Genomic DNA, 12,323 nt, shown 5'->3' on the forward strand with positions numbered 1-12,323 from the left:
CTAGGACATGCACTCCTTTATAACAAAGCAAAATTATATGCAGTGCGAATGTCACTTGCAAAGCTGCAGTGCACTCAAGTTCACTGCTCACTTCATATCAGTCGCATCACAACAATTGGAACACGGCCTTGCGGCCAGATAAATCCCCATATCTAGATCTTTTTCAGTAATTTACCCTGAGTAGTTTTGGACACTGAGAGTCGGCTGATAAAAACAGAGAATCGGCCGACCGGCCGGGCCATAGGAAATGCACGGACTTGGTGCATTTCGCCGACCTATCACCGAGTCGGCCAGCCAACTAAAAACCATAGGATATTTTGGTCGATAGGTTGGAATGAAACTTAGCAAAGACACCAGGGTGCTATAGAGTACGGTAAGGGGTCTTTACAGAAACGTTTGGTTGTGTTGTGTGGCGAGATTTATTACCATGGAGGCATAATATCTACGATTGGAGACCTAATCTTGTGTCTTACATAGTGTGCTGTATTTTGCCGTTTTGGCCGTCACCAAAATTTGCTGTCCAAACACATTTTTGGCACCAGGCTTCGCGTGAATAAATGATTTTTTGTCGCCGACCTTATCCACCAAGTCGGCAGGTTTCACCACCCCTGACCGGCTACTTCGAATAAAAATTCCGAGCTTTTCAAAAGAATTTGGAAAAACTGGTACTATTGATCAAATTGCGCGCGTCTGACATGCCAATAAATGATTTCTAAAAGGTAGCATACCCCCTTTAACAACACACACTTTCGTAATCAGCATAAATAATAACACTGCCATTGGCAGGGATTTGTTGTCCCGATGACTCACCTGGTTGGAATGTTTGCATTCCAATACACTCACCCGGACGCGGCGAATTCGAATCGCTTAACGCGATCGCTGTTTATTCTTGACAGACATGGTCTGCGACCGGTGGCAGCGATTTATGATCTACCCTCGCGGAGCCATCAATCTGTCTGTAGAACCCAGGTAAAAGTTCTGGCAAGGCTTCTGTATTATATCGGTTTAGAATGAGTCCACTGAACTATTTATAATTTAAGAGCGCCGCTCATTTATTCCATGCAATCCTTTAACGCCTGATTCCGCAGTTTGTTCACTTAAAAATACGAACAAAATTGACCTCGCGGTAGTTTCTCGCTTCTGTTTCTGCTCTTGTTACAAGGAAGAAATAACAACAAAATGAAAAACTGTGCCCATTCTTCACGAGTAAGCTACATCCGGTGATTATTTTGGGGGGTGACCATCAGGGGGATTTTATCAACCCTGTGCACCCCAAGCAAGGCTCTGGCTACGCCCCTGCCTATAAACAAAAACAGATCAGATCAACTCCGTTGAATGAGGGGCAATCGAGTGTCGGTTGAACCATTTTATGCCTAAGACAAGCAATTCCCGAAACCTGCTTTTTTGCGGTGGTGTGGTGTAAGGGAGGGTAGTTCGAAAAACGCACTGCAGCAGATGTCCAATTTATGTTTTATGTGCCAATCAGTGGCAATGCTGATCCATAAACATGTGGCAAAGCAGCCGTACGATCAGTGCACACTCAGTCATGAGTGGGACGGCCGGACCAGGGCAGCGGCCGCCGACGGCGGACTGAAGCAGGGCTCAAATAATTATTTCCAAAATGTCATGTGAATAAAAAGCGGACAAGGGCCTCCATCTCTTTCTCCCCCCCCCCCCCCCCGGGCACCGGACTTGCTTCCCAGAAAGGTTCCTGAAGTGTACCCTGAGCCTGGCCCCTCCCCCACTTCTTGAAACGTTCTTACGTTTATGGCCCATAATGACCCTTTCGCAAAAGGCGCCGTGCCGGGGAAATGGGTGCGATATCGCTGGCTTTGCAAGCAGAATGCTTATAACTGAGCAGACCGCATGAGAAGATTATGCACACAGCAAACAGCTTCAGGAGACCAGAGTGCTTATTGCTTAAAACATTGCGAGGCGCATGCGGCCTATAGCTATCAGTATACTCTGCCTTCTTGTTCGAATTTCAACCTCATAAATTATTTTTGGGCTTTATGTAGGCAGGCATTTGCAGCACCGCGTTCAACTGGAAATTTTACTACGTTTTGTATTACTGCACCCTTTTTATTCGAACGCATAGCTTGCAAAAGGTTGAAATATTAGTCACGTACTTGGATTTATGATTATCGCAACACTCTCATGTCATTTAACTTGTGACAATGGTTTAAAAATGCGCAGCTGGCAAAGCTCAGGCATGTCTGTCACCTTCCGGGTGGTTGAGGGTGACCGAGGGGGCCTCCCTGCCACGCCAGAAATAACTGCGATTCTATGGGGTCGGGGTCAGTGGTATGCAGACAGGGGGACGCCGCCCCGGCTGGACCGTGGCACACTCCGCGACACGCCGTGCACAAAAGGCGCCCTCCCTCGTGTGGTGGTCAAGGGGAGAAGGCGGCGGCCCGACTTCGACCGGCGAGTCGGACTGCTCCGAGGCGCAGGACCTCACAATTCATTTGGCGCTTGCACTTCAGAAACGAGCTTTTTGCTAGTTCGGACAGTCGCCTCACAGTGCTAAACAATACGCAGTTGCATTTGTATGGAACATCAAACACCAGAACACACATCGGAAATGCCAGCATAGTGCACAGCGTCATCGCCATCGACGCGGAATGTGATTATGTATGTGTATGTCATACAACGTGGCTCATGCGCTTATGCCAGGAAAGCGACATGCCTCTCAACGTGAGGGGTGAAAAGGTTAAATGCAGTGCGTTTTCCTGTCAAACCTCACCTGGCCTTAACTATCAATCGCTGCTTTCAGGTATCCTTGTAAGGGTGTGATGAAGTAAAAGAGCACACGTGCCGGTTAAAAACTCCTTAGAAGGCCACCAGCCAGCCACATTCCTTGGTGGAAAGTGCGTGCTAAAATTATCAGTCAGTTTCCGGTATCGCTTGTCGGCGAGCAGTCCGGAGCGGTGAGGTGTTGGAAGGGGCGATGCGATGATTGATGACTGCGTGAAGGCTAGGTAGTCGAATTTAGGTCAACCAGTCCGGGGACATTTTCCGCTCCAGGGGACACTTCTGTAAATGGGATTGAGAACGCGCTCCTATATCCCCAGGGACAGATTGCAGAAGTAAATAGTAACCAACTGAATATTAAGCATGCTGTGGTCTTTTCATTTTCTGCCAATATCCTATCAGGTCCATGCGGATAGATTCTTTTTTGCCGATAGTTATGAAGAAACCTGAGAACCTATGCCGCTTTTTCGGAGACGCATCACCTGAAACCACCACGCCCTGTGAACATGTCATGTTTGGCTGATGCTGCGCGATTTTCTGCTTATGCACTGGGTGAAAACTTTATTCTGCATAGCATCGACGAGATTCTCAAAGTGCCGTTGGTCATGCTTATGGCTGATCTTGTCATGCAAGTTTTTAGTGTTTGAAGTCTCGTCAAATTTGATTTTACTGTTGCCGGTATATATTGGTGTCAACACTTCTACGATGCTGCAATAAACCTCTAGCGTACCGAACAAACATTATGAAAAGTTAAAATACGGAAAACATTGTGGCATGTGGCATATTCAGAACCACATTAGACATGGGAGTGCGTTACCACTTCGTTGGTATGCGACGCTACTGTATGTGGGCGTCGATGGTGATCTGTGGCGTGTATCAGCCAGTATTTTGGTAAGTATCTTGGTATACTCATTTCCAAACGATGTTTTGATTTTTTTCTTTTAGGTTGCACCAAGGGCCAAGATAGGCCTTGCTGTGAGGAAGTAACTGTGAGGGCAAGGCATTGCTGTGAGGGAGGACAAGTTCAACAATTAAAAGGTAAATGTCAAGTGCAGTATAAAACATCCCTATCAGTCCACGTCATGGAACCGGCAAATCAGGGTGAGGTTTAAGGAAACCGTACATCTCAATTTGTCCCTTTGAGTTTTAATTGAAAGGGAGGTGTGAATGAAACTAAGCTATGACTAAAAAAAGTGCGGACTTTGTTACTGTGGAATATTCTCTGGGATATGTACCAAACAGTTCGTAAACGTTTAGCCCTGCCAGTATCATGCCCACAACGTCTCAAAATTTGTAGGTGCCCCACTCAACCTGTTCCTTGAGGGCACCCATGAATTTATCTATGCCATGAGATATTCTAGCGATAACTTGGTTGCCATGCGTGGGACAGCCGGGTCTGGGCAGTGGCTGCCGACGGCGGACGGGAGTAGGGCTCAAATAATTGTTTCCAAAATCTGTTATGTGAATAAAGAGCGGGCAATAGCCTCCATCTCTTCCTCCCTCCCCCCCCCCTCCCTCCCCCGGCACTGGGCTTGCCTCTTAGAAAACGTTCCTGAAGTGTACCCTGAGCCTGGCCCCTCCCCCACTTTTTGAAACGCTCCTACGCTTTTGGCCCACCATGACCCTTTGGCAAAAGGCGCCGTGCCGGGGAAATGGGTGCGATATCGCTGGCTATACCAGCAGAATGCTTGTAACTGAGCAGGCCGCATGAGAAGACTATGCACACAGCCAACAGCTTAAGGAGACCAGAGTGCTCCTTGTTTAAAACATTGCGAGACGCATGCGGCCTGTAACTATCAACCTACTTTGTCTTCTTGTTTGACTTTGGACCTCACAAATCATTTTTGGCTTCATGTAGGCAGAAATTTGTAGCACCGCGTTCAGCTGGTAATTGGAACCAATAACTGTAAGGCGCCTGCACCTCATCTGACGCTGAACATGCGGCGGACTGATGCAATATGGGAGTCCTCATTATGACCAGGGGGGATGGAAACCACCCGTGGAGCGACAAGGAGGCCATTTGCTGGCGACTGGGCTTCTGTTCGAATTTGGATGAAAAGTTATGTTGTGAGCTCAAAGTTCTGATGTTGAGTAAGCAGTCATCAAAATACCAGGAGATACCGGCTAGACGATATGATGATGCTAAAATAAAGCTAGATAAACATTATCAAAATAAGCATGATGAATGATGCCGAAAAACCGGACGCAAAGGGTCTGACTTAATTTCATCAAGCAATTGTTCATCGAGAGTCCAAGACGGTGGCACCGCAGTCGATCCACAACGCCGGGGTGATGTTTGCGCTGCCGTGACGTCGCCACATGGTCAACCATGATCTTGTAAAGCCCTTGTATTTCACTCTATATGACTATGTGAAGGATTTCAATATTGGAGGAGAGAGGAAAGTCTATGTTTATTCCTAAAAGTGGCTTTACTTCACCACGGACGCACGGAATTTATTGCAATGTGTAAAACAGCGTTGTGTCAACTCGTTTCACTTGCTTTTTCGCGTCAGAGTCGAATGTTTACTGTCATCATTGATATGCGCTCATAGTATTGCACACAAAATGCGGCAAGGGTGGAGGAACGGCAAGTTGATAATGGGGAAGGGTGGCACTCGTCCCCGGGAGCTCCCATGTGAAAGAGCTCCTCATATGTCAGCAAAAATAAGATGCCTTAATAACATGATAACCATACGATATCAATCATGGGTCAGTTAATGAATAAAACGAACCAAGACAGTTATGTTTTGCCCCGAAAGCAGTTTTCTGTCAACCCCAGAAAATATTTTGAAGCTCTGGTTCATCCAGGTAACTTGACCCTTTCAAGCTTTCACCAAGGCATTGAGTTGTACGATCTATTGGTTAAGCAACACGCTCAACTGGCTAGTATGCGCACAGCTCGCATGACAGCAGATTTCGTGTGGACGATGTGTTGCCAATGCTCGAGCTACGTAGCCAAACAGAACCATATCTATCGCGTTGAGTTGGCACTCCAGAGGAATAGGTAGCAGATTTGAATAGAGCAGCCAACGCGAAATGAGGGTGGCTTGGAACGAGGGCATGAACGCGTGTGTTATCGCTCATTCTGGCATTTGTTTATAGCACTCAGGTATTGGTATTGGGTGAAAGGTGGATGACGCCATACAACCTTAGCCACTGAATGCGTCGTAAAGCACCAGTAGCGCACAGACAATATGTTATAGCATCTTGTGAACTGCAGATATTAACGTTAGATGAATTACTCTCCGTCATCAACGTTGCAACCATCGCACAAAAAATTAGTAATTTATCATCGGGTATCATTAATACTTCGATGCACACACAGATGTATGCAGAACAAATGTCAGACCCAGCAGAGCTATTTGCACGGCTTGGCAGGAGTTCAGTGCGGAAGGCCGTGACTGGCCCTCTCTGCAGGTAGATGCAAAGTGTGGAAAGCGCAAAAAGCATCCCTTTAAATGCCTGAAAAGCTGACGGCCAGGTGTTTAGTGCCTTCTGCTTACTGCAATCATTACATCCCATGACAGTTATTTGGCAGCAAGGTAGCCAGCAACAGGCTTGGTGGCGACGACAGTTCAGCCGGATGGGAAGGGAGTGACAGTAATCCACCGCTTGCGGATGCGGGTAAACCGTGCTGATACAGAGCCGGAGGAGAGGGGAGGGCCCAAAGGATAGTATAAAATATGGCAGCAACGGCACACATTTAATGACTATCCCTTAGAGTCCCATGCTGAATGTTCTTTTTCAGGCCCACGGCTTTCTAAATTTTTAACACATGTGTGCATGAAAAGTGCACATAACTGAAGCTTGAACAATTCTCTTCCGATTTCTGAGATCAAAAGCGTGCGCCGCGGCACTTCTGAGCTTTAAGGCAATACATAGGCCTATGCAAGCGCTGTGATATCCAGGTGTAGGATCGAGTCCTTTTGCCGCGAACTCTTCAGCAACTCTTCAGCAACTTCAGCAGCGAACTCTTCAGCAACTGCGTTGCCGACAGTGTCGGTGATCTGCGGTAACCTGATACCTCTACCTGCGGCCACAGTTGCGTAAATGACATATATTCTACAATACTTGACAAGGCTGTGCGCGTCAAGCCAAATAAGGTACTTCAAGACGTTACTATGCCGTCGTGTTTTGCCTGCCTCCTCTTACTCGTACGTCTAAATGTTAGCAGTGTTGTCTTTGAAAAGTTGCGTGACGTTACGGCCGCCAACAGCGATATCCGGCATCGACGATAGACGCGACGACAGGAACACCCAAGCAATGTTTACAGGAACAACCTTCGGTTTGGTGTGCTTCAAGTTTGTCAGACCATTTACGATGCCCGTGTATTCTTATGATCTGTTCCACACGCGGCTTAGAACCATGGTGGTTGTTCATAACAAAACACCCCATTTTGTCTCGACTCTGTGTTCAGGTATTGCAATGCCCAAGAAAATCAGTGAGACCGGTTACAACTCTCCAAGCAGTGTCAGTGGGCTTAGCACAATGCTTACATATTGGTCGCGTTAAACGTAAACCAAACTTTGCATTAGAGACTACATTAGAAGCCATGAAATCGGGAAATCGTACGTAACAAAACCAAACTACTGAAACAACAATTTCATTGGTTGTTTCCATAGGCCTGGTGAGAGATGATGGGTTTTGTCACTGGTTATCCCAGTTTTGGAGCATCCAAACATTTCATACGAAATTACGTCTCTCGCGATATCTGTGTAAAAATGGACATGGTGAAACGAATCATATTAAGGGCTGATAGGTCAAAAGGAGTGTTCCACATCGATTGCATTCGGGTGGCACAAACGAGGTCACATAATGAATCACTCCAGATACATCGCTTGTGCGTGAACACTTCATGTGATCGGTTGCCCGTGCCCCTGGGTTTAGCTATTACGCCATATCATTTCGTTATACTGCATGTGGTGCATGGCTATGCATGAGGCAACATCACTTTTCAGTCGGTGCCGACCTGTTGGTGTTACCTGGACGGCCGTCTTTCTGGACTCAGAGACCATTGGATACGTCCGAATGGCTCCAGAGACTAGTATATTCCCCTCTGGAGGAAATCCCCTGCCCAGTTTGAAACGCATGGTCTACAACGTACAGTTCGTGTCACATATGTATCTGTCCTAATTGCCAAAATATCCAGTCAATATTCACTACCTTTATCTTTCCCTATGGTGTAGGAGATTCCTCCTTTAGGAGATATGCTGGTTCCGGTTCTGCGCTTGCGTCACGTGCAAATGTAACAAATGCACCGTTCACTTGTTCATTGAAAGCAAGGATATTGCATTCAAACACACTTCAATTAAAACTGCATGCAAACTCGCATGGTATCAGGGTCGTGCGCCTACATTTTTTTTAGCTTGTTACAGTTCAGCTGATGTACATTTAAACAATGACAATGCATTTGCAGTTCATATGACGGCTTGGTAACATTAAGAGCTAATGCAACGCTAAGCTACTACAACAAATTTATGATTGAAAATAACCCTGCGCTATTTGAGTTGCAACGGCTGGAAGCCCGCACGATCCGCTGCACCTTGTTCGCCATTCCCCTCCACTGGCAAACCGCCTCGGAATGCTACAATTGTCTGCCGACCGCTTGCCTCCGTCCCCTTCCCTTGATGTCACCCACCCTCCTGACCACCGCCGGCGTGGCGTGTTACTCAATTATCGCTTTCCTCCATGCGGGTGCTTTTACCTCCAGTGGCACATTGAGCCGCTTCTGTTCTGAAATGGTACCAATTCAATTCGTCCCCTCTTCGGGTTCCGCCCTCCTGTCTACCATTTCGTTACCCACCCAGCGGGGCGCCGGACACGGCAAGCTGGTGCTTACACGCAGAATGTAAACATCGTTGGAGACAAATATAGATGACACCATTGCATTGGCCACCCTCGAAAACACCCTATAGTATATTTTCATCGTCCTCGTAAACATACCTCGACATTTTGCTTGGGCCCGCCAGGATGGTGTCTGGTCACACGCCGGCCGGAGTCACAAAGCTGGGTTTTACAAGCATGTTTGTGTTGTGTGTGTGTGTGTGTGTGTGTGTGTGTGTGTGTGTGTGGTGTGTGTGTGTGTGTGTGTGTGTGTGTGTGTGTGTGTGTGTGTGTGTGTGTGTGTGTGTGTTTGTAAGTGCTTGCCAAACGACTTCGAAGTGTGAATACACACCCGCCTGGCAGTACCGAATCGCTTGGCAGTACCGAAATTCCGGCATTGTAAAGTTGTTTTCGCGAAAAAGTGTTCAAAGCGCTCTTAAGTGGGTTCAGATCGTTTTTGAGGTCGGTACCAGTAGGATGGTTTTTCGACGGTGTGTTAATTAGTTGTGTTTACGAGTCAGAAGACCACCTTCTTCATACGTACACTTCTTTACTGCGGCAGCGCCTGGCGACCACCGCCGCTCCCCCGCCACCCCGCTGGGTAATCGCCGCTGTGTCGGTGGTCAAGAGGGGCGTCTCCAACTTCGCAGCGTCAAGTGTAACTGGAGGTGCTTAGCTCCATCTCTAACGCAGCTGTGTCGAGGGTAGCTGGAGGTGCTTGGCTCAATCTCTAACTCAGCTGCAAACCTGCCGTGAGTGAAACCTGAAACCACACCAAACCTGCCATATGACCAGTGGCATACTTTGGGTCTGATCACCTGAGTAAAGGACCTTCAGTTCAGTGATAAAACACGGGGAACGCAAGCCCCGAGACATGCCCTTTTCAGCTGCACCATACAAATTATGTTCAACGATGCATGACGGCGTACGTGCACCGCGCGCGTGACAGGTAACAGAGCCGGCTGTTTCGCCAGGCTTCGTTAAAATACAACGTGTATTCAGCCGGTCCAGACGACGCACTGGCGATCAAGGTGGCCGCCAAGCCCAAAATGAGCCAGCGGGAATGTCTGAAGCATACCATAGGTGAGAAGAGTGATCAAGACCACTCGTCAGGTCAGCCTTTGCTCGGTTTGATCTTAAATCTGTATTCCGATGCGAGAGGATGTCTGGGGCAGGCTCTTGACCAGCTTGCAGTGTCCCTGTTCTGTGGATCATCAGAAGGCACTGCAGTGCCTAATACAATGAAAAAAGTGCCCGAAAGCATGTCCCGTTCAACGGGTTTCACACATGACAGCATGCCTGCCTGGTTGCCAAGATAACACAGCAATGTTGTCCTCTTTAAGACATCCGCGTCAGCTACCTGAAGGACAGCGAAACCAATATGGATGTGGCTGAGCTGGACACGGTCAGCGGGTTCATTCCAAACAAGGGAAGTCTGAATAACCTCAAGCAGAACGTCGAGTTGGGCAAGTTGGATCTGATGGCGTGTAATAGAAATAGGCCTTCCCGTTCTCACAGCTATCCGTTTTCACTGACAGGTCGTTGGATCTGGGTTTTGTTTTCACTAGCAGGTCGTCGGATCTTAGTTGTCTGTTTTAACTAGCAGGTCGTGTGATCTGACTTAGTTCTGCCAACACTAGGAGCAATTTCCTTATCTAGGAATTAGTGACACGGGGATCAACATGGCATGGGGCTCAGATCTGAGTTGCCACGCTTTTTAGATAAGCTGTAGGAGTTAGCTGTTATTTCGGAGGCTTATCATGTTTTCTGACGACCGGAAACATGCTCCATTCAGGTCTGAAGCGTGGGAGGTCAACAACAACAAGATTGGCCTTCTACTTCGACTCACTGGGAGGAAAGGAGCGCGCTGTTTCGGCATCATCGTACAGCGGAAGCAGGAGGTGGAAGATGCCAACGGGCGTTGGCCAGCGTATATGATTATTACCAGGCATAGTTCACCCGGAGCGCGGTGAGAAAAATCCTTACGGTAAACGGCATTAATCTGCACATTCTGGCTGGAGATTTAAAAGGTTAGAGCTATGCGGTTTTTGTTATCAGACCGGTAAATTAAAACCTTTCATACCAGCCCAAGGTTACCTGATTATATTTTCTCCTATCAGGTGTGGTCCGATTATTACACAGCGTGACGTATTTAGGAGCATAGTAGCATCGCTCTGTTTTACTTTCGAGGTCGGCCGTTGAAGTTGGCTGATCGGAAGTGTGCTCTGGCGTCCGATACTGTATGCGCAACTGAACTACTTTTGGGCCCTTTCAGTCGCACGCCCTGGAAGTCGACTGCGACCGGTGCTGGCTGTAGCCAACAGCCGATTCCACTGCCGGTGTCCCGTAGACCGACCAGCAGGAGGTAACGCCCGCCTGTGCCGCAGTGCCCTGCTATGCTCAGTAGGGCGCTCTGTCTGCTAGCGACACGCTGAGGACGCTTGTAACTATTGGGGGGGATATAGACATCAGTCTTCCTTGAATTTTCGACATGGGCTGTTTCATTGATATGACATTGATGCCATCCGATGTTTGCCGTGATTCATAGCTGCGTCTCGCATGTCTTTATCAGTGTGATCACGGTTTGGTGCTAAGGACGGTCATGGACGCTGCTGGTTACCACTCGAGCACCACGCGTCCCTGAATGGACACGAGCTTTGATTCATTACAACGCCGACCGGTCGCCATGATGTTCTGTGTGTAAATGTATTGTCTGGTTTGTTCTATGATAATCATACCGTGACGAATATAGACGATGGCGAGCCGTGTGAAGTTACTACAATCACGCTGCTGGATATCGCATATCAGCTGTTGAGCCGCTACGCTTTAACCTGTCACTTCACTCGGCATCTCTGCCGTGTGCGGTACCAGGCTTTTCAGTCAACTCTGTGCACAACTCGGTCGATCGATATAAAGCCCGAGACGTTTACTCGCTGTAAAACCGACAATAAATGCAACGATGTCCGTTAGCGGCATTTTATTGACGACTATGCTGCGGCAGAGTGCAGTGCCGCCGCCTGCCTCGAGGCCTTTACACGTTGAATACGGCGATGTCTTGTGCGAGGCTGAGCAAATCATAAATCCGCGCCAGGCTTGCCTCCTGGCAAAGCTCTCACTGGGTTATCTTGAAGCACGCGCGCGCCTGGCGTTGGTCTGTGTGCGTGACAAGCTGCATTGTTCAGCTCGTCGCCTTCGTGACATGGGGTCTATCTCGGCATGGTGGCTGTTAATACGGCCATGTCCTATCAGCCTGCGCCGATAGTCCCGCATGGTAATCTGCCGGTTTATGTGGACTCCCGTGCCAGAAAATGAGTACCACTGTAAAACCGGGCAAGCTGGCTGTTCTGTTTTCGTGAATCTGATGGACGATTGTCGTCCATGTAGACCGGGGATGGCCAAGGACGGTGAAGGTGAGCAACGCACGCCGCTTGAGCGCACATTGGGAGGGAGAGGGAGAAGGTGAGAGAGGTAGAAAGAGAGAGAGAGAGAGGGACGGCGAATGTATATATATATATATATATATATATATATATATATATATATATATATATATATGTATGTATGTATATATATACATATATTTATATATATACATTGTATATATATATATATATATGTATACAATGTATATACATATATTTATATATATCATTGTATATATTATATAGATATTATACAATGTATATATATATATATATATATACTATCTATATATATTATATATATATATATATATAGGTGTGTGA

The sequence above is a fragment of the Pollicipes pollicipes genome, unplaced genomic scaffold, assembly GCF_011947565.3.
Source record: "Pollicipes pollicipes isolate AB1234 unplaced genomic scaffold, Ppol_2.1 Scaffold_1600;HRSCAF=1878_pilon_pilon_pilon, whole genome shotgun sequence".
Classification (NCBI taxonomy): domain Eukaryota; kingdom Metazoa; phylum Arthropoda; class Thecostraca; order Pollicipedomorpha; family Pollicipedidae; genus Pollicipes; species Pollicipes pollicipes.